The sequence below is a fragment of the Panthera pardus genome, unplaced genomic scaffold, assembly GCF_024362965.1.
Source record: "Panthera pardus isolate Hobbes unplaced genomic scaffold, ASM2436296v1 HiC_scaffold_13, whole genome shotgun sequence".
Lineage (NCBI taxonomy): Eukaryota > Metazoa > Chordata > Mammalia > Carnivora > Felidae > Panthera > Panthera pardus.
The window spans coordinates 40,545,921-40,569,062 of record NW_026526688.1 but is presented as its reverse complement, the minus strand read 5'-3'; the positions used below and the strand labels follow the sequence as shown (position 1 = coordinate 40,569,062).

The following is a 23,142-nucleotide window of genomic DNA, read 5'->3' as shown; positions in this document are numbered from 1 at the left end:
GTAATTTAAAAATATGAGTGAGATAAGACAGTTTATAAGATTTCTTTGAATATTATTTCCTGATTCTGAGTGTGCTCCTGGCACTCAACTCTTTGGTGGATGCTTGAGATAAACTTTCTTGGGCAAGTCACTGACTCCCTTTGGCTCAGTTTTTCCTTTAGAAAACTTGAGGCTAGGGAGGATGCTTTGATGTGAACACAGAGCTTTATTACAGTAACTAGAAAGCAACCAGATAGAAGCTGCTCTTTAGTGATGTTTGAAATCAGTTATAAGAAGCAGAAATATATAATTATACAGTCTTTTATCATTACCTACTTAATTACCTTTACTGGAGCTCACGTGTGTGTGTGTGTGTGTGTGTGTGTGTGTGCGCGTCTTCATATTACTGTCAAGTGTCACTTCCTTTAGTATTTCTTGTAAGGCAGAACTGCTAGCAATGGATTCTGTTTTCAGTTACTTGGGATAAAAATGTTTTTATTTTGCCTTTACTTCTGAAAGATAGTTTTGCGGGCAGAGGATTCTTTTAACACTTTAATGTGCCCTCTTAACTGCATTCTGGCCCCCACTGTTTCTCATAAGAAATCAGGTGTTAATATTAGTGAAGTTCCCTTATAATTGAGTTTTTCCTTTCTTGCTGCTATCCACATCACCTTTTTGTCTTTCAAAATTTTGATTACATGTCTGGGTGTGGATCTCTTAATGCTTATCCAAATTAGAGTCTGCTAAGCATCTTGAATGTGTACATTAGTGTATTTCATCCACCTGTAAGGCTGTAAATCATGACTTCTTTGAATATTTTTCTACCCCTTTTTCTCTCTCTTCTACTTCTGATACTTCAATTGGCACACTTAATAGTGACCTATATTCTTCTGAGATTCTGTCCATTCTTTTTCATTCTTTCGTTCTGTTCTTCAGACTGCATTATCTCCATGGCTTTCTCTTCAATTTGCAGATTCTTTCTTCTGACAACTCAAATCTACTGTTGATCCCTCTGGTGAGTTTTTCATTTTGTTATACTTTTGAATTCCAGAATTTCCATGTTTAAAACATTTTTTTTAATTGTGGTAAAATAAACATAAAACTTACCATTTAACTACTTTTAAGTGTACTGTGGCATTAAGTACATTTGCATTGTTATGCAAACATCACCACAAAACTCTTTTCATCTTACAAAACTGAAACTCTGTACCTATTAAAGAATAATTTCCCATTCCCTCCCACCCCAATCCTTAGCAACCACCATTCTACTTTCTGTCTCTATGAGTCTGACTACTTTAAGTACATCCATATAAGTGAGACCATACAGTGTGTTTTTGTGACTGCCCTATTTTACTTAGCATAGTGTCTTCAAAGTTCATCCACACTGTAGCATGTTCAGAATTTCTTTCCTTTTTAAGGCTGAATAATATTCCATTGTACATATAAACCACATTTTTTTTAACTCATCCACCGATGGACATTTCAGTTACTTCCACTTTTTGGCTACTGTGAATAATGCTATCAAAAAAAGGTGTACAAATTTCTCTCCAAGTCTCTGTTTTCAATTCTTTTGGGTGTATATCCAGAAGCAAAATTGCCAGGTGAGGTGGTAATTCTGTTTTTATCTCTTTGAGAAACTACCGTACTATTTTGCACAGCAGCCACACCATTTTATATTCCCACCGACAAGCTACAAAGGTTCCAATTTCTCCAGAAGCAAAATTGCCATGTGAGGTGGTAATTCTGTTTTTAACTCTTTGAGAAACTACTGTACTGCTTTGCACAGCAGCCACACCATTTTATATTCCCACCAACAAGGTACAAATGTTCCAATTTCTCCACATCCTCACTAATGCTTGTTTTTTGTTTTGTTTTGTTTTTTATATATAGTAGCCATTCTAACTGGTGTGAGGTGATATCTCACGGTGGTTTCGATTTGCATTTCGATAATGATTAGTGATGATGAGCATCTTTTTACTGGCTTGTCGGCCATTTGCAGGTCTTCTTTAGTGAAATATCTACTTCAAGTCCTCTGCACATTTTTTCATTGTTTTTTTGTTTCTTTGTTTGGTTGTGTTTTTTTTGTTTTGTTTTGTTTTGTTTTTTGCTGTTGAATTGTAGGAATTCTTTATATATTCTGGATACTAACCCCTTATTAGATATATGGTTTATAGATTTTTTTCTCCCATTCCAAAGGTTGCCTGTTCACTCTATTGATTGTGTCCTTTGTTGTGTGGAAGCTTTTAATTTTGATGTAGTCCAATTTATCTATTTTTACCTTTGTTGTTTGTGCTTCTGGTATCATGTCTGCATTTTCTATCGCTTTAAAAAGAGTCACTACTTGGTGATTCACTGCCACCATACCTTCATTTTTTTCTTTAAAAATGGTTTCTTTTAGGGGCACCTGTGTGGCTCAGTTGGTTAAGGTGATGACTTTGGCTCAAGTCGTGATCTCACACTTTACAGAGTTCAAGCCCCGCATCGGGCTCTGTGCTGACAGCTTGGACCCTGGAGCCCGCTTCGGATTCTGTGCCTCCCTCTCTCTCTGCCCCTCCCCCACTCATGCTCTGTGGTTCTCTCCCCAAAATAAATGAACATTAAAAAAAATGTTTTAAATGGTTTCTTTTAATCTTTGAGTATTTATAATAGCTACTTTGAAGTCTTTGTTTTGTTCAGTGTATGGGCCCCTCAAAAGCAGTGTCAATTGTCTAGTTTATTTCTCCTGTGTATGTGTCACAATTTCTAATTTCTTTACATGTCTCATAAATTTTTATTGAAAACTAGACATATTATAGATATGTTATATATCTATAACTGTACATAACATAGCAACTCTGGTTACTGATGTTCCCAGACCCTAGAGGTTTTGTTACTGATATTTGTTTGTTTATTTGGCTGATCTAATTCTGTGAAGTCTACTTTCCACAGAGAATAGCTGTTGATTTCCCTGCTCAGATTTTTCCTCCTTGTTTTTATATTTTAGTCTGGCTTCTGAAGAATCACCCATAAGCCACTTAACTGATCAAAGGTTGTGCTTAAGCCCCCTTAACTATGGCTTTTCACCCTTTACTATGGCTGGTGTGGAACTTAGAGACTACTTTCATAGTTCAGAGAGTTAAGGGATGGGGGAAGGTCTAAATACAAAGGGGTGGCACAAAGACAACCTCTGGGGAGTTTTAATTTTTATTTATCCTGTCTGTGCTGATGGTCACAAAATCCTCAGCATGTGTAAACACTCACAGAACTATAGTGTCATCAGATTCATAATTTTATAGTAAAATGAATGTTACTATATATAATTTTTGTTGAAGTGGCCATGATTTGCCTTTAAAAAAATTACTTCTGGGGCACCTGGGTGGCTCAGTTGGTTAAACGTCTGACTCCGGACTTCAGCTCAGGTCATGGTCTCATGGTTTGTGGGATTAGGCCCCACGTTGGGCTCTGTGCTGACAGCATGGAACCTGCTTGGGATTCTCTCTCCCTCCCTCTGTCCCTCCTGTGTGCATGTGCACTCCCTCTCAAAATGAAAGAAAAGAAAGAAAGAAAGAAAGAAAGAAAGAAAGAAAGTTCTATATCTGTGTTGTTCTTACATAGTTGGATCCAATTTGATCATTTGAGTTCTTAGAAGTTTACTACTTAATATTTAATGGGGAGACAGAAAAAAAATATTTTTCATTATATCATTACCAATTGAGGGTAATTTCCCCTCAGAACGCAATAAAAATTAAACTTTAAAAATGTATCATTGTAATATGACAATGTCAAGTTTTTATACCTGATCAAACGAAGCTTTTCTGGATTAAGCTGTTAAGTCATTTTTCTTCAAATAAAAATTCTGGATTATTTAACTGTTACTGACAAGTCTCACAGAGCCTGAAGACACTCAAGGAAAAACCAAACGAACGTGAACAGAAGTAGAGATCGTGAAAATCAGGACTGACAGCAAAAGGTGCTTGGCTGGACACTCCTCCACCCTCTAGGTCCTTAGGGATACCGAACTCTGCACAGTAGGCTGAGGCAGAAAGTGACAGAACCTCCCAACAATTCTCTCTTCCTGCACCAGCCACCACTTTAATTTCAAGTCAAGTTTAAAGCAATCACTTTCTTTCTAAAACCTTTGTAACAGTACATGAGCTCCCAACCGCCTCACTATGCTAAGCACATTCATATCCCCTTATTTTCACTTTTAGTCTGTAAAAAAGGCAAAAACAAACAAAACCAAGAAATGAATGAACAAATAAAAAAATAAAAAGGAAGAAAATAAACTCAGTCCAAATCTTTAAGCTGAGCTCCAATCTCCTCTTGCTCTTACAAAGCCCCCCTTTCTCTTGACAGCAACCAGTTTTTGTTTTTTTTTTTACCTTTTCTAATTTAGTCTATAGTCTCAGAATATAGTCTAGACATATTTTTATCCACTCTATCATTTTAAAAAAATGTTCTCTTTCTTCCTTTGAGCCACTCAACTTGAAAAGCATTCTATTAATCAAACTGTAGCCACCTATTTTACTCCATCTTGATAGGGCATGTGGCATTTCATTTTTTTAATGAAAAAAATTTAAAAGTTTATTTGTTTTGAGGGAGAGAGAAAGAGAGAGCATGAGCAAGTGAGAGGAGGGCAGAGAGAGAGGGAGAGAGACAGACAGAATCCCAAGCAGGCTCCATGCTGTCGGCACAGAGCCCAACACAGGGCTCAAACTCACAAACCATGAGATCATGACCTGAGCTCAAATCAAGAGTCAGACGCTTAACCAACTGAATCATCCAGGTGCCCCGTGGCACGTGGCACATCATATATCTGTGCTGAAATTGTGTGCAGGAGGGCTGTGACTCATCAGAGTTGAAATCACTTGGCAGCTAGGGCATGCTGATGTGGCTGGCTATCACAAATCTCACTGGAACAGTACTCTATCCATTGCATTTCTGACTCTTTGGGTTAAATAGCTCACTGACATCTCTTTCTCCCCTCCCTGACCCAGAAAAAATGATGATAAACCCATGTGGGATATGTCTTTACTTCCCCAAAGAGGCAACAGTGCAGAGAGGAATTACATGATTATTCCTATCTTACAATTGCAGGAGAAAGAGACAAGATGATAAAGAAATATAAGAGAGGATGAACAGAAAAGCACTCCTTAAAGGATCAAAAATGGTAAGAAAGAAACTTGAAAAACCAGCTTTCTTAGTTACAAGTATTCCAGGAAAACACTCTTCTATGAGTAACAAAGGTCCTCAAACAAAGGCTAGGCCAAAACATGGTATACTACATGCATGCTACTAAATTCGTTTTGGTTTCTCAAGGCACCGTGGCTTTAAATTAAGTTTAAGGTTCTGTTGACAGTGGATTCAATTTAGTTTCAATCTAAACCTCTGTCCCCAAGTAAACCTGGTGACAGATTCTACTCATTTAGGCCCAAACTTAGGAATATACTTCAAAGAGAGACTCTTTAAGTAACTATCAAAAGTACTTATTCTCACATGTTACCACACAAAAATGGGTTGAAAGGGAGGCCTACTGTTTTTGCTCACGATTTTCTTATATCAACTGCCACCAGGACCAAACAGTTACCCGAAATAACCTTCTGATTAAGGCCACAAGAACATCCTAGCAGCATTTGGCAGAAAGAATTGAGAAGGCCAGTACTCTCCTAAAGTGCTATCGCTTTTAATAAACACTGGTGAGATACACTTTGATACTACAAAGATAAGTGCTCTGGAAATACGAGCTAGATGACTTATTCTTTCCATCATCCCTTGTAACTGTCACTCAAAATATTATCTTTTATAATGGTTTTATAATTCACTACTTTATATTGAAGACCAAGAATGATGGTCCCTTACAAAATTTAAATGAATAATCCTAACACAAAGTATTATTTCAATGACTTAAAAATGTTGGGTTCCCCAGCTCCCATCCTTTATATAATACTGAACCTGAGATCCTACTCAATTTGAGGTCATATTAGAGCTCACCGAACATCCACAGCCATAAGTAGTGAAAGCAAACCCTTGCTGAATACCTGTTACCCTGAAGAATTAACAAAACTAACCTTTATCAATAAATGCCACACATCACTTTGTATGGGCCTCTTCCCAAGAGCCAAGATCTCAAGTCTCTGCCTTAAAAATAAGTCAAAATCTCCCATTGTAAAAATAATACACACTCACATAAAAAAAAAAAACCTGGTACGTACACAAGAAAGTAAAGCAAGGAAAAGTGCTCTTTGCTCACCACTGAAAAATAACCACTGTTTTGTGTACATTCTGATGTACTACTAGTTTTATTCATCGAAGTATGCATTACTTACGTAAGCCACTGGGAGGCCACTGCCAAATTAAATAAAAAAGTCAAAATCAAAATGAATTATAATAGCCCTGTTTTGAAAAGAAAGTTTTTCATTATTACATAATGCATGCTCATTAGAAAAAAAAAGAAAACAAAAAACCTATAGGTAGCCAAAGAGAAGAGGGAAGACATCACACATCAGCTAATCTCCTTGCGATAACTATTGCTTACATCTGATGCAAAGCATTTGTTTTTCATGTACATATAAGTACCTTCCTTTTTTTTTTTCTTTAACTTTTGAGAGAGAGAGAGAGAGAGAGAGAGAGAGAAAGGGAGGGAGAAAGAGGATCCCAAGCAGGCTCCATGCTCAGTGAGGAGCCTGATGTGGGACTTGATCCTATGACTTGGAATCATAACCTGAGCTGAAAGCAAGAGCTGGACACTCAACTGACTGAGCCATCCAGGAGCCCCTGTGCCTTCCTTTCAAAAAAGAAAATGAAGCCATTAGCCATTAAAAAAATTGCCTTCTGTGTAGAAAACGGTTATACATATGTATTTTGTAACCTGCAAGTTTCACTCGTAATAGATAGAACGCCATCACTTTTAAATGGCTGCAGAGAGTTGCATTACATGGTAACACCATATATGATCTAACTAGTACCTTATCAAGTTGTTTCTGGGGATGTTTCTTTGAAGCATTAGGTCAGTAATTCTTCAGTAGTCTATAATAAGCAAAGGGGTTGTTCCTCCTCCTTTTTCATCAAGTTTAATTTTTTTTCGACTGAACAATAATGAGAAAAGGTTTAGCCCAAACCACTTACCCACTCTCATTTTTAATCAAACATATGTGGACTAGGTAGAAGAGTGCTTTTAGAAACAAAACTATTTTTGCCAAAGTGAAATACTAAAGGGAATGACTATCAAGTAAATTCTCTTTGTAGAGAAATAAAAATAGCCTTTTGCCTGCTATCAATAAGAACCAAATGGACCAATCGTTTGAACTTTCTCTTGGATTTATAGTTATTGAGAGTTCGCTGGTTTTAAAGAAAATATTTTATATTCAGACTAACTCAGAATGTTAAAAATCAGCTGCCTCTGTCCTCTGCATTGGTGAGACATAGCTATCTTATCAGTGTGCAACTAACACATTCGGTGGGCTTCATATACTCCGTAAACAGACACAGGTGTAGAAATAGCAGTGCCTGCAGCTTAATGTCTGAGAGCTCCGTTTTTTCAAACACAACTCAGTCTGAAGGTTGTGCAACACTCGTATATACACTTGCCACCTTTACCCCCTGTCTCCCATTACACAGCAAACTGAAGTTCGAGCCAGATGCCCTCACTTGTCATTTCTCACTTCAAGGATCTTTTAATACTCTGCAAATATGTAATTAACTATAGCCATAAAAGCCAAGGGTTCTACCTATCCCATTTTTAAGGGCTAAAATATTAGAGCCATGGTGCCCTGGCCAAGATAGAGCATGTCTTCTTTGGAGACAGCAGTGTGCCACTTGTGTGACAATTTTTAAACAGCACTGGCAAAACATGTCCTCAGAAAACCCTTTCTTCGTTATGATCACAAAAAGCTTTTATTGTACTAAATGCTATACAAAGTATAACAAATAGACACACTCTCAGTAGTTTGTGTTTTCAACCCAAGAAAATTCCATCAGGCAAAAAGCACAATGAGGTGTGTGGCAGGTGGTGAGTAGAGGGACTCATAGGAGGAGTAACTATTTTGATTGGGAAGGGTAAGAACCACCACCTTCCTAACTCTAGATAATTTATTACACTGAAGAAGGCAGAGCACCTGTGGCCTTGACCATTTCAACTGAGCAATTAACCACTTAATTTCATTAAGTGCCTGGCATGTGTACCATTGTTTGCTGCAGATATAAAAACGTCACGATGAAACAGGTCACTATCCTTCACCTCTAGCAGACAGCCTCCAAGCTGACCACATCCATCCTTACATTTTCTTTAGGTCCTCGCTCTGCCCCTATATCTAGGGTGTCACATGGAATTCCCCATGGCAGGGACGGGGAAGGACATTCCTGCAGGTGATACAACAGCACACCAACAAAGCTCTCCTGTGGAAGTGACAGAGTTGGGAAAATGGGGTAGTCAAACTTCCCCTACTGCCACCTATCTTCTGACATAGGCTTCATGAAGAAAGCGACCAATCTAGCCAGCAGTCTGTGACACAAAATGATCAATCACCAGCTAACATCAAGAGGCTCCTTGTTTTGACCTCTGCCCAAATTCCCCTTCTGGTGGCTGTGTAAAAGTCACATGGGGAAGAGGGAGTCCACTGAATAACACTGTGATATAATCTGAGAGCACATTACTATCACATTTTCTCATTTGCTTCTCATTTGAAATGGGCACTGTCTTAACTACTGAGTTCAGAAAAGTAATTGCAAAATTTTCCTGGTTAATTATTAATCTTCTCTAAGTGACAGAGGAAATCCAGAGCAAAGTCAGGGCTAGAAGGGACTTTGAGAGGTCACTTATCTCCAGACTTTAGAGAGAATATTGAAAACATCACAAATACAAATCCATTTTTAGATAACTTCCAAAAAAAGGTTTACATTTTCCAGGGTTCAAATTCCCCATTTTATAAAACCCTTCTTTATATCTCATCTAGTAGTCCGCCAACCTTAGTGTGCATCAGAATCACTTACGGGGCTTGTCAAAATGCAGATTGCTGGGCCCCATCTCCCCAGGTTCTGAATCAACAGATCTTGGATGAGACCTGAGAAGGTGCATTTCTCACAAGTTCCCACGTGGTGCTGACGCTCAAGGTGCCAGGACTGCAGTGTGAGGGACCATGGTTCTAACCTAAGCTTTGTTGGACTGAACTCTTATATTCTCAATGGAAATAGATACTAGTTGGTCATCAGTCCTTGGTTCTGAGGCATCTACTTACTTGCATAACAATTCAAGAGTCCCCTGGGCATTTTTTCCCCTCCAGGCTAAATAAGAGAAGTTCCCTAACATCATATTATAGATATCAGTTTTCAACCCTTTAATCATTTTGTGGCATTCTTGGTTGAGCCTTCTCCAAGTCTCTTTTAGTTGTGGAGCCATGAACTAGACCCAGAACCTTAGTCAGAGAGACTGGCTGAGGTTGCATATGAGGGGAAAAATGACTCACAGATTCATACAGTATATTCCTATTTATTAATCTCCAATACCCGAAGCTTGCCTTATTAGCTCCCTTCTGATTCATGTTCTCTGACTCCTTTATGAGCTGCAATAATGCTTAGGTGACCTTCGTAATGCCTTTCTTCTGAGAAGCTCAAAGCATTTCTCTAATTCAACAGTTGACTCAACATCCTAAACCAGTGCAGGGTTTTAAGGAACCAGATCTAGTGCACATCAGTTCAGGAGGAGAGAGAAAATCTGGAATGCCAGGTCAGATTTCTATACAAATCTCATTATACTGGGAAAGATGCTTCTTACTTTTATTGGACTTTATGAGACACCAGAAGTTTACGCCCTCCATATAACAACCATTCCAGGTGCAGGGAAACTAGTGAACCTCCTCCCTTTGTGGAGAATTGTAACAGGGAACTGGCGCTGAGGATCTGGTTGCAGGGCTCAGTCCATCTCCATCACTTCCCTAGCTGCTGGAAGAGAAAGGGAAGGAGCACCCCTGGGCGCACAGCAGTTTGTCCTGTTTGGCAAAAGCCCAGATGAACTGAAAGCTATCCTGTAAGCTGACCCCAACTCTCCCCGCTCCGTTTTGTTTTCCTTTTCTTCCCTTTCACACTATTTTTTCTGCCAGTTTACTTAGTGTGTTATGTCGGGGGCCCAGTCTCTGTCTATTGCCTAATTTTAGCACGTGAGTTCTTTGTGAGTAGGAACTATGCAGTCTTTGTGCATTGTATGTGTTCTGGGGGTGCTTAATACATGCTAAATAATAACAGCAGTCCCAGTATTTCCAGGAGAAGTCAGAATTCCAGCAGAGGGTCCAATCCTATTACCATCTACTTACATACAAGACAAGCAGAGCTCAAGGCATTCCTGTGCACACTGTTCCTTTCATATGAGACAAAACTGTTGAAATTCAATATAACAAAGCCTATTCCTACATAATTTCCTTTTGAAAGAGCACAAGCTAGAGATGTGATCACTGCGCACTTGCATCCAGCTCCAAGCCAAAAGGCAACCTGTTAGATAATGTAAGTTCCCATATAACCACACAGACAAGTTATCTATTACATAAACCCTCAAGTGGATGAAGAGAACCCCCAAAAAGATTCTTCGTTGCTTCCCTAAGCAGCTTCGGAGCAGAAGGCTAATTCTCTAGGAATAAAGAGTAAAATAAACCTACTGCAGTCAGGAGCTACTCTGTCAGAGCCTCTGGGTCTGTAACTATTTTAAGAGGCAGAGGGCTAGGAGGAAAAGGCAGGCTGCCAAGGAAAGCGGTTTAAACAGGACTGGAGGACAGACACACAGTCAACCGCAGGGAGGGCAACCATGATGGAAGGTACAGGTGTGCACAGCACAGGCGTGGAACCGTGGGCTGCTGGGCTCTTTCCACAGGCCCCAAAGCCGCCCTGCTGCTCAGCATCTGGACCCCCATTTGTGACCAGGAGCTGAGCTCACTGTGATCTGTCATGCCCAAGGTCATAACTAGTCAACAGAGACTTTACTGACCAGGGAACAATAACCGGTATCACTTCATCAGGCACACAAGATAAGAAGGAGTGAAGGGAATCACACCCCAGCAAACAGAACAAATTCCCACACTGACGCTTACATCATTAAAATGATCTTCCCTTTCATTCACCTGTATCACTCTCTCACAGCACATAAATCATTAAAACGGACACTCTCAAAGTGTTTATGAGCATTTTAGCAACTCCTCCTAGAAGAACACAAGCTTCCTCTAGTAAAAATACCTATGGAAACTTCTGTTAAATTTTAAAAATGGATACATTTTGAACAGCTTTTCTTTTTCACAGGACTGAGCTACAACTGAGGGAATGAATAACAGCTTGAAAACGATCTAGGATCCAACTACAATGCACCTTTAAAAACACTCCGCGGACATTCAGATGGCGCCTTATTAACAATTAAATGTAAGAATAAGAGTGGTGACTTTCTTGCAATGAAAGTATGTATTATGAAGCAAATACTGTAACAAAGTCCTTTTTACTATTAAAGACGGTATTAGACTTTTCTATTATAATTACAATGAATCTGGACTGCAAATTTCTCTTCTGCTCAACAAAAAAACTTGTTTTAATAGGAGTTTCTTTCTAAAAATAGCTCAAGAACGCAGTTCTGTTTTTCCTTCTTACATTCTTTTCCTACTAAATGTACCACTGAAACACTTCCTTTCATTGTTGACACCTTAGGTCATTTGGATTTAAAATCAGACAATATATAATAACAAAGAAGTCTTTGAATAAAGCTTTCAAAATGGAAAATGGCATTTGAGGGAATGCCTCCCTCCTCGCTCACACAGATGACATGGGCACAGATGCCTGGTGAGGAGCTACCACAGCACCTACTAGAACTGCTTCATTAAGGTCAATATTCCTAGAGGGATAGAATTTATTTGTTAATTGGTTAAAGAAATGTCCAGCCTGGTTCTCTGTTATAAGCATGTTATTTGGCATGAAGTTAGTGTACTCTGAATTAAAACACACCTCAAACTAAGCAAGGTGATGCAGATTTAATTAAAAATATTTGATATTAAAATCTTTAGTTTTCTTCAGTCTAAATTTAAGTTGGCAATGACTTGTTAAATTAAGAGCAGTTAAGATTAAAGAATTTCATGACTTTGGTTAATTGTGGTAATTAACTCAATCTTCCAGAGGATGCTTTCAATTACTTTGTAAAGCCTTCATCCTAATTTGTTTAAGTGCTTCTCTTTAGAGGTATATGGGTCTATTTTTAAACACGAAATCTTTCTTAAAAAAAAAATAAAACTGTCCATCTGTACATTTTACACAATTACATATGACACTCCCATTATTTCTGCATATAAATTGTAACTCACAGTAAGTACAACAGGAATCTACTTTTAACTTTTTTTTTTCCTGAGAGTTAGGTTACCATAGAAATAAAGCTCAATGAGACAACCATCCCATTAATCAAATATTTTAACAGATAAAATAAGGAATAATCTACAGACTGCTTCTGCCAAGATAAAAACAGTAAGAATCAAATACTTTCTCTTGGGAAAACCAAATGAGGTAGGTTTCTTGCAGTAGGATACACGGTAAAGAAAAAACCTTTGCCACCATTCTTAGAATCCCCTGAAGTAGCCACCCCAAAGTTTCCAGTTTTCCCAAGAGATGAAAAGTTACTATGATAGCAACATTAGGAAGATTTAAGGAGAGAAGAACAAAGAGAAATCTTAAAAACCCAGCCACTACTTACAAGCACTTTCAAAAGAAATCTGAGCCGCAATTCTTCAGAAGACTGTTCTCCCGACCATGAACACAATCTGAAGTCTAAAATAGATATCCTATCACCTTGGGCCGAGAAGTCACATTTCAGCTTACTAACTTCTACTTGGGTAAACAGTTTTACAACTCCTAGAACAAACCCCAGCTAAAATTAACCGCACCGGCGCAGCAGGCAGGAACTCGCTGATTTGCATCATGTGTGCTGGGATTTATTCACTAGGACAACATCGGTGTCCTCTTAATGGGAAATTTGGCCAAGGGGCGTGCTCTGCTGAACAATACATAGCATCATGATTATGCTAATTACTGAATTCAGTCCAATAATACTAACTTCTTTTAAGTTGTTTTCGCAAGTACTGACAAAGAAAGAGTAAGCTCTTTTTCACAACAGGCGCTCACTTGATTTTTTAAGCACATTCAAATCAAACAAAACTTTGGCAACAAGGTGGCAGTGCTGTATGCTCCTCACAAGGAAAAGCAAAGTAAAAGGACGTTTTGTCAGATTCTTTACACAGTGTGATTAGATGTGGTACCATGTGAAATTGAACAGGAATCAAATATACAAACTAGTAAGTTTAACAACAAGTACTCTTCAATGAAAGCTTTTTTCTTGATATAAAACGAACCAATGTCATTCACTTGCTTTCTAGCTTTGTCTTCTGCACTTCCAAGGAGTTGCTATTAGGACACAGGTTCACTAATAAATTACAAGTGAGAACAAACATCTCAAACATTTGCAAAAGGCATCGTCCTTGGCAAGAAACATTCTGAAGTGCATTTAACTGCATGGCTAGCTGGAACTGGTAAACTGTCCTCTATAGATGACAGACCATCTATAAATCATGTTGACACTCAAGTTAACAGCTGAAGACCCCAAGCACACATCTGATAGTCAAAAGAAAACGAGAAATAGCACAGAATTTCTTTTAAAATATATATACTTCCAAATATATATATGCACTTCCTTAATAAGTACAACTTATTATCAAAGCCACAGAATTGCATAACATCTACTCAAGATGGTTTTGATTAGTTTTAAACATTTGAGTTCTGGTGACATACTCTGGTCTTACTGGACACTTTATGAAAGATCTCAAAACACATTACAAACCTCAAATCCCCAAACACATCAGGGAGATATTATTCCCACCCCCCCCCCACCCCCCCTTTTTTTTAAACACATGGGTAAAACAGGGAAATTCAATGACTTGTCCAAGGCTTCATTCTGAATCAACACTGGATCATTCCATCGCCCTCCTAACCTCTGTATGACATATATGTCTTCCATATTAACCATTTAGCTATAATCCTATAGATCTTTTCTAAGCTGTTTTTCTGATTTTAAAATGTTAGTTTAAGAATGCAAGAGATTTAAAAAAAAAAGAAGAAGAAGAAGAAGAAGAAGAAGAAGAAGAAGAAGAAGAAGAAGAATGTAAGAGATTTATTCTACTTAACTCCCAAATCCCAGGTCTGTGCTACAGGGTTTCACTCCTTGACTCTCTGTCACAGGTAGGTATCCTATTACATGGATCTTTAAGACAGGACTATGCTCTTATGAAGCACCGTCCACCTATGGCACAAACACCCAAAGTGGTAAACAGGTTGATTCCCATTGGCATGAGCTGGTAACCACCAGCACAAACCTCCTCCAAGTTGTTTACAAAAACTGCTAGCTGCAGGTCTGGGATGCCACCCCCACTGCCCAATGGTAAGCAGGACTCGCTAAAACCCTTGCAAGATGGTAGCTAGAGGTACACTCACCACTACCCCAACCCAAAGTCACTGGAGGTAAGCATTTCCCACTCTATGCCAAAAGGAAACAAGAAGGCACTATCAAAGATGACTTGCCCTAATCAATATAATTAACTCTTAGTGATTGACAGCAAACTCACTCTAGAATTCTTAATGCCAAAAGAAGATGCTGTGAGGCTATTTTTGACACAATCATCCTTATCCTGTTATCATAGTTTGGAAAAAGAGTTTCTTTTTTTTTTCTTTAATGTTTATTTATTCTTGAGAGAGAGAAATAGAGTATGAGCGAGGGAAGGGCAGAGAGAGGGAGACACAGAACTTGAAGCAGGCTCCAAGCTCTGAGCTGTCAGTACAGAGCCCATCACAGGACCTGAACCCATGAACCGTGAGATCATGACCTGAGCTGAAGTCCGACGTTCAACCAACTAAGCCACTCAGGTACCCCTGGAAAAAGAGTTTCTAAGCTAAAACACATTTCTTCCCTAAACCAGAAAGAAAAAGCAAATACACCAACTTTATTTAGGCACTGGAGTTTGCATTACAGAAGAACACTATGATAAGTCTTATATCCATTATACGGAGGGCAGGGAACACTGAGTTTTCCAGTTCCTCATGTATCAAATATGCTGAGTATGACTCCACTGTTTCTTTCAACACTGGCCACACCTGTTCCAAAATGGAAGAACCAAAACATTCCAAAGAAAATAGTGTATCCTCCAATTTACATTAGTCACTCTGCTGCTTCCTTTTCATTAGTGAAAATAATTTAAGAGTCAACTGTACTTTTGTTCCAGGCATACTTATGACAGTAGAGAAAAATCTATGTGCATCATTAAAAGCAAGGTAAATTCTCCCCATTTGTTCTCAGGAAGTTTTGGTGGTGGGGGAGGAAGGCCAGGCAATGCCATGTAAGTGGAAGGAAGATGGTGATCTATGGCTTATCTAGTGCAACAGATCCATGCAATTGAAACAAAAACAAAAACTAGTTTTATGAACTCATATTAATGAATTAAACTGGATATCGACCCTCTAGAGTAGCCACATACATAATTTTAAATTTTCTCGTAGTAAGGTAAAAAAATAATAAAAATAACAGGTAAAATTAATTTGAATAATATATTTGGTTTAACTCAATATATCCAAGATACTATCATTTCAACATGTAATGAACATAAAAATGACTAATGAGTTGGTGGGAGAAATGGAAAGCTGAGGAAAGCTGAAGATCAGAAGATCAGGGGCGGGGGGAGGAAAAATGATCTAGGAAGGAGAAAGACAGGACCAAAGGAGGATGAATAGCCCAAAAGGAGGGAGAAGGAAAGAAGGAAAGAATTTCCCCCCAGGCATGGAATTCAGTTATAAAGTCATGTACCAGATACTGGAATGCTCCTGTTCGGGGCTAGGTGCTGCTGATACAGGGAGGGCAGACAAGATTCTGGTGCGAAGGGCAGACCCACCCAAACAACGTTCTGGTAAGCACAAAGACACAGTGATGTGCTCTGTGCTCTGGGAGCACAACTGGGGCAGAGTGGGGAAGAGATGTAGTTTATTTTTTACATGAAGGGTTTTTTTTTAATAATTATTTAGTTTTGAGACAGAGAGAGAGAGAGAGAGCGAGCTAGCGCAAGCGGGGGAGGGGCAGAGAGAGAGAGGAGACAGAATCCAAAGCAGGCTCCAGGCTCTGAGCTGTCAGCACACAGCCCAACTCAGGGCTTGAACCCATGAACCACGAATTGCCACCCAGATGCCCCTTCTGAAATATTTAAAAATCACATCTGGACCCGCAGTAAAATTTCCATTCCGAGCTTTTATCATCTTCAAATTAAATCTGGTTATTTGGTCCAACTAGTGAGGGTGGTGGGGTAGGGAAAGAGTAGAAAGGGGGGAAAAAAACCCTCATGTATCTCCATGGTTCTCAGTTTTTCAGAGGATGACATAAAATACTCAAAGCCCCCATGCTGGAAAAATACATGATCAACCCACTAGGTAAGCAACTCTTCTTTGGATGCAGCTGTGGAGTCAGAAAGAGCTGGGTACAAAATGTAGTCTCCCACCTACCAGCTCTATGACTTCAGGGAACTCAGCTAACCTCTATGACTCTGCTTCCTTACCTGTAAAACAAGGGTAATAATGCCAACATCAAGGGCCAGTGTTAAAACTCCCTGAGATGCCATATAGCACCAGCACACATGAGCTCTCAATAAACAGCTGTAGCCATCATGATCACACCCCTTCTGCCATCAACGTAGTCTTTGCTGAAGATCAATTTGGGATATTTACTGAGTGAGGAAGGATTAAAGGTTCCCGACTTTTATAGCTCAAGGCTTCAAAAAAAAAAAAAAAGTTGAAAGGGGCTTCAAATGATTACTAAGTATTTCAGGGGAGCCTAGGGTCTATAGACTATCCCTCTGAAAACTGTGTAGCTTTGACAGCCTGATTTTCTCTATTTGATCACCTCATGTTGCTGGCCTAAGGATCAATCAGAATTTAGGGACACTAACTAAGCACATTCATGAATTCCCTATCTTGGCAGACTGTTGCAGTAATGACCCCCTATTTGTTCCTGCTTCCCTATATCCACACCCTTTGGCCTGCAAGACAAGAGCAAAGTTGAAAAGTCCTGACCCATGGGGGCTCGCCCTCTCTTGCTGCACTTTGGACCCCAAGAACACCTCATGAAGAAGCCCTGGCCAGCCCACTGATGATGACCATCTGGGACAAAGATGTGCCACCTGCTGCCAAGGCTCCCGCACCAGCCAGCAGGACCACTCCGGACATGTGCAGCAGGCCATCGTAGACTGTGTGGCTCCAGCAGGGCTGCCAGCCACCTGCAGAGACCAGCCAGGCTAGCCCAAACCAAAAGAACCACGTCAGTGACCTATGTTATTGTGAGGCATCATATGTTTGTTTGTCTAAGTCACTAGTATTAGGTGATTTGTTACACAGCAAAATCTCACTAATATACATATCTTCAAAAAATTTGTAACATTCCATCCCTGGATCTCCAAACTAAACCTTTCAAGACTAACTGATGTCTGTTATTCTTAAAACTCACAATTCTGCTTACTATATTTACTTTATCATATCAATTATTATGTTAATCAAACTAAAATGAAACAGTGATATGGTCTGATTATAAAACTGCTACAGTGGTAAGTTCTCCATTTAGTCCATCCTATAATTTGAAACAAAATACACATGGCCTTTAATGCTACAACTACACATATATGCTAAAGAGATGGTTCTTTCATCCTAGGCTTCAGAGGGATTATACTGGCATAGGTCACAGCTATCCAACCTGTTTTAGTACTTCAGAAATGGATTAGAGTACCAATTTACCCACACATGAGCAGAAACCTCTAACTCCAAAAGTGCAAACCATTTCCTCTTCAGCAGTCATTTTTTTGTAAGCTAAAAAAAGAGAGAGAGAAACATAGCAAACTCTTAAAAACAGTTCTTTTTTAAAACTCTGCTAAGTAATTAATTCAGCATGATTTTATAACACAATTTATATCAGTACTGTGAACATAAAGGCAGTACTGTTACTGCTAGTGTCTGAATACTTATTTTAATATAGTTGATTTTTTAAAGTATCTTAGAATAATACTGGGAAATTTTTACCGTTTGAATACATTCCTAAAAGGTCATCCATTTAACAAACATTTGTTGGGGTGTCTGGGTGGCTCAGTCAGTTGAGCGTCCGACTTCAGCTCAGGTCATGATCTCACAGTTCGTGAGTTCAAGCCCCATGTTGGGCTCTGTGCTGACAGCTCAAAGCCTGGAGCTTGCTTCAGATTCTGTGACTCCCTCTCTCTCTGCCCCTCCCCTGCTCGTACTCTGCCTCTCTCTCTCTCTCTCATAAATAAATACACTTAAAAAAAAATTTGTTAAACACTTGGTTTCTGCCATCATGAAACTCCCAAGCATCTGTAAGATTTGTATGAATGGCAGGATGTTCATGATTATAGCAGAAAATAGTGTGAATGAAAGTTCTGCCTTCAGGAGGCTTATAATCTGGTATGAGACATCTCGGTAAATATAAACTGTCTACCATATAAGAGAGTAATCAGTAAGTATCTCAAAGGGTAAAATTTCATTCCATTAGAAATCTAAGAAAAGAAGAGGCTTCTAGTTGGGTTAATCAGGAAAAGGCATCTTGGAAAAAGTGACATTTGAATAGCACCTTTGCATACTGGTGAGCTTTCAAAAGCAAAAGGAGTGGAAAGAACATTATACAGAAGCAATGACGTAAGCAAAGATAGAGAAAAAGGAAAGCTACAATGTATGCCTGGGGAATGGAATGGATTCAGAATCCATCTGTATTTGCCTGGGTTCAAATTCTAGCTTCATCATCAGTAGTTGTTGACCTTGGGCAATTACTTTCGCTATGCCTAGTTTCTTTATCTTTAAAACGGGGATAGTAATCTACATACTTCATAGGGCTATTATGAAGATTACATGAGTTTATATTTATAAAGCATGTAGAACAGTGCCTGGTGTTTAATATATAAACATTTCATTAAATAAATAAATTCACACATATATACATACACAGCAAGGTATGCAGGCAAATGTGCATGAATATAGATATAGAGATAGCTATATCACTGAGGACAGTACCTGGTAGGTAGCAGGTGTTAAATATACTTGTAATTTTTTCCCCTTTGTCTAGAGTTCATAAAGAGTCACACTAGAGTACAGTGTCAGCCATATTTTAAGATGCTCCAACATTAGCCTCCACTCAGCTAAAAGAGTTTCACTCCTTTCTCTTGGGGCAACACTTCTGCATTTGCTGATATAAGATGCTCTGCTTGGAACTGCTACACAGACACAGCCTGGCTGTCAGATTCAAACAAACAAGAACTAGTATCTTATGTAATAAATACACCTTCAATGAAAAAATAAGCATAGGCTTATTAAGTACAAACTGAACCTCTACAGTTAATTAGTCAGGCTAACCTAAAATAACAAACAAATGTATTCTGATATTTTAGGAAAAACAACATTAGATTTAAAGCCATAGTATTTCAAAAGGTAGGTTAACAAAATCTTACTAATTCTACTCTAATTTGGCTTCAAGTTAGTCATATATCCACACTGAAAATACTTTCAAATGCAGTCTTATTACTTGAATCTATTAAGAAAATGTTAAACTGAGTTCTATCCATTTTTAGGGCAAAAGTACTAGATAGTTAAACATACTAAAATAAATACTGCTACAACTACTTGAAAATATTCTAAGTTGAAATAAGTAAAACTGTCCTGCAATCGCATACTATTTATTTGTTTAGAAACCTCTTTCTCACAGATAATGCAAACGCAAATTTCACCCATCACGAATCAAACTTGGTGGCCAATCCTGGATTCATGAGCTGTGCTTAACTGCTAATCAGAAACACCCATTTCTCAGTTTAAGCAATCCAATTATAAGAAAACTATTAGGAATCAGGGAATAAGCTACAGACTTCCAAAACCTTTTGGTACGTTAGCACTAAACGTTAATTTTTGTTATCTCAATCTGCACTGCTCCATAAGCAATCAAGCTTACTTCAAGAGTATGTACAATCTTTTTTGGATAAGAACTACTCTACTTTCTAACTTGAGATTTCAGACTTTCAAAGGAAAAGAGGGCTGTAGGAAAGTACTTAACAGAGCCCTTTGCTGGGATCATTCAAATCGAAGTTTACTAGCTTTGCAACCATTGGCAAGTTACTTAACAGAATTCTCTTTGCCCACCTGCAAAATAAGGATAAGAATCCACTTCCAAGGACTGCTGAGAAAACGAGTTAATGCACATATAGTACTCAGAACAATGATTCACACAGGTTTCTATACATAAAATATATTTATATATATTTTTATTTGTGTGTGTGTGTGTGTGTGTATAGAGAGAGAGAGAGAGAGAGAGGGAGGGAGGGAGAGAGCACGCTAGTTAGCTACATAAAAGAACAATGAATGGGAATTCCAGATTGAACCACCTGTATGTAGTAATGAATCTACTTTTTTGGGGCTTTTAGGTTCCTTCTCTATCTTATTTTAGATGCACAGGAAACTTACAGGGTAAGAATGAAAGGATCCCCATAATAACAGCCCAAAGCCACCAGTTTTATTATTAATAATTTCAAATATGTTCTCATGGGTCCTCAAGTATTTGTAAGGTTTGTTTGAAAGGCAAATGCTCAAGTATGTGGTAGAACACAGCACTTGGTACTTACTAATTTACCAAGAGACATGGGAAATCAAGCATGTATGCTCTAGGGGCACCTGGGTGGCTCAGTCAGTTAAGTGTCCAACTTCAGCTCAGGTCATGATCTAATGGTTCATGGGTTTGAGCCCTGCATCGGGCTCTGTGCTGACAGCTCAGAGCCTAGAGTGAGCTTCGGATTCTGTCTCCCTCTCTGCCCCTCTCTGGCTCATACTCTGTCTCTCAAAAATAAACGTTAAAAAAAATTAAGAAAAAAACAGAACATATGCTCTAATTTTTTATAGCTTTGCTGTAAATGGATGTGGTCTGTTCCCAACCAGATAAACTAAGTGATCACTTTTAGAGTAGGCTGTTCAAAATCAACCTCAAACTAAAAGAGATGAAATATTCATAAGAGATTCTAATTGCACTTGGCTACAAGAACCCAGTAGGTGGCTAGTTTCTTCAGGGGGGTACAGCCTAGTCTCTTGATGATAAAAGTACATGACTGTATCTCTTAAGCACTAAACATTTCATTTAAAAAAATGCTGCAATGAGTGCTCACTTTTAAAAGCAGCAAAAAACAAGAGGACTAATTAACAACTCAGCTCGAATATTTATAATAGCCAGTAATTATAATCATCCGAAAGGCCATTCTCAGAAACACCAAAGACCAGTTTCTTTCCATAGGCCCTGGCTCACAAAAAGATGGGTGGACAAACAGTACTGAAATATCTGCGGTTGATTGTAGACGGTGAAATAATAAACAATTATCCATTTTAGACCTTAATGTGGTCATTGTAAGAGTTGGTTTCTCCTTTTTCTTGACATTATATTTTCCTCTCTCCAGTTGCCAGGAAAGGGTGCATTTCCCAATTCTTTGACTCACATCTGTTTCTAAAAATGCTCTTAAAAAATGACTAAAAATTATTCTTTTTAGTTTCACCGATTGATATCCTTTTTTTGTAAACATATTTAAAGGAGGGGCTCTTGATAGATTCAGATTTAAGGCTTTTTAAAAAACTTTTTAAATAAAAGGAATGGAAGCATAACTGGGTAGCAAATTAATAAATTCCAACTAACATTCTGACTTTGAATAAGAAAAATCTTGTCCTTATTATTCAAGCTTATAAGATTATAAAATAATAAGAAGCCAGTTAGACAAAGGGTATTCTGGTTGTTCATACACAGCATATCAGAACGATGTACACCCAAATCATGACATCAGACTAGTACTCACTATTCCTTGTGTAAGTGTTAAATAGGCCATCTCTTCGCAAAAGAGTGTAGTGGTGGGTCAGTGTTCAGGAAAAATAATTATGATAAAAGGCAAATCAACACAAAACATCTCCCAAACAATATTCAAAAGAATCTCTCTCAGATCATTTACTAAAGTAATCTCTTCCAAAAATCACCATTAAATTAATCCTTGCCACTGAAGAAAGAGGACGAATAAATCACATTTAATTTACAATTATTTAGAATGTTTTGGACAATTCCAAGACACACGGAGGAAAAAAAAGTATTAAAAATAGCCAAGAGAAGGACTAGGCAGCAGCTAAACATAAAGGCCAGGGGTGAGATCAAAATTAGAAACATATAATGTCTGGAGAACTGTCCATATAAGGGTATCTTTAAATCAGTAACTAAGTTAGGATAATCCACTGGGCAAAATAAACCGTTGCCATCATCACAATGGCTGACCCCTCCATCTCTCATTCAGAAATCTTTGGAGTCTCGGGAAACAAATATGATATGTGCGACTTTATGTTGTTATGTTGGATAATACTCAACAGTATTTGGAGATATTTTCAAAGCTGGTCTTAACTTGCCTAGTTCCAGATGAGAAACTTCATATATTATTGATCTTTCACTCTTATAAAAATATAGAAGAGTAACTAACCATAGAGGATAAAACTTCTGCTGAGCATTTCTTACTACATCTAGTGTACCATATTTACTTACTTTCCCCAACACCATGGATTTCCAGATTCCACAGAGCAGGCTGTTGTTTGTTCACTGTCATTTACTCATTCATTAGACTCTTAGGGAGCTTCTTAACCTGGTGCCAACACTAGAGAAATGAAATAAAGAAGGCTCCTAGCTTCTAGGAGTTCACTGTGTGTGGAAGACAGATCCACAAGTAATTATGACACAGTGTAAGGCCTATAACAGAAGTCTGCACAAGAGTAGGGTTGCAATTCTCTTCAGGGCTTGGGGAAAGGTTTTATGATTTAAATGACCAGGCAGAGAAAGGGTAAAAGGCATTTCAGGCAGAGCAAGCAGTATAGGCAAAAGTTCAGAGGGAGGAAACAGCACAGCATGTTCCAGGAATAGCAGAAGTAGGTATCCAGAGAGCAAATGATGGGATATAAGTGGGAGAGGAGGCAGAAGATCAGGTTGAAAAGGTAGATAGGCACTGGGTTGTTGAGGTCCAAAAGTGCCACACTAACAATTTCATCCGTTATCCTGTAGCCCTGACACTCTCAAGTCTGCCTACACATTAAAATCTCCCG

General features: G+C 38.5%; 1 protein-coding gene across 8 annotated transcripts in view; it reads right to left on the bottom strand.

The window, feature by feature from the left end:
* The window catches only part of SLC20A2 (solute carrier family 20 member 2), a 106,445-nt gene that overhangs the window by 61,101 nt on the left and 22,202 nt on the right, over positions 1–23,142 (bottom strand). For 2 of the 8 annotated variants that reach the window (XM_019440668.2, XM_019440667.2), the window contains exon 1: positions 12,662–13,067. The exons of the other annotated variants lie outside the window; for them this stretch is intronic. The gene's annotated coding sequence lies outside the window, so the exon portion shown is untranslated. Of the gene's footprint in view, positions 1–12,661; positions 13,068–23,142 lie in introns of those variants that run through there. 8 annotated transcript variants of the gene reach the window in all.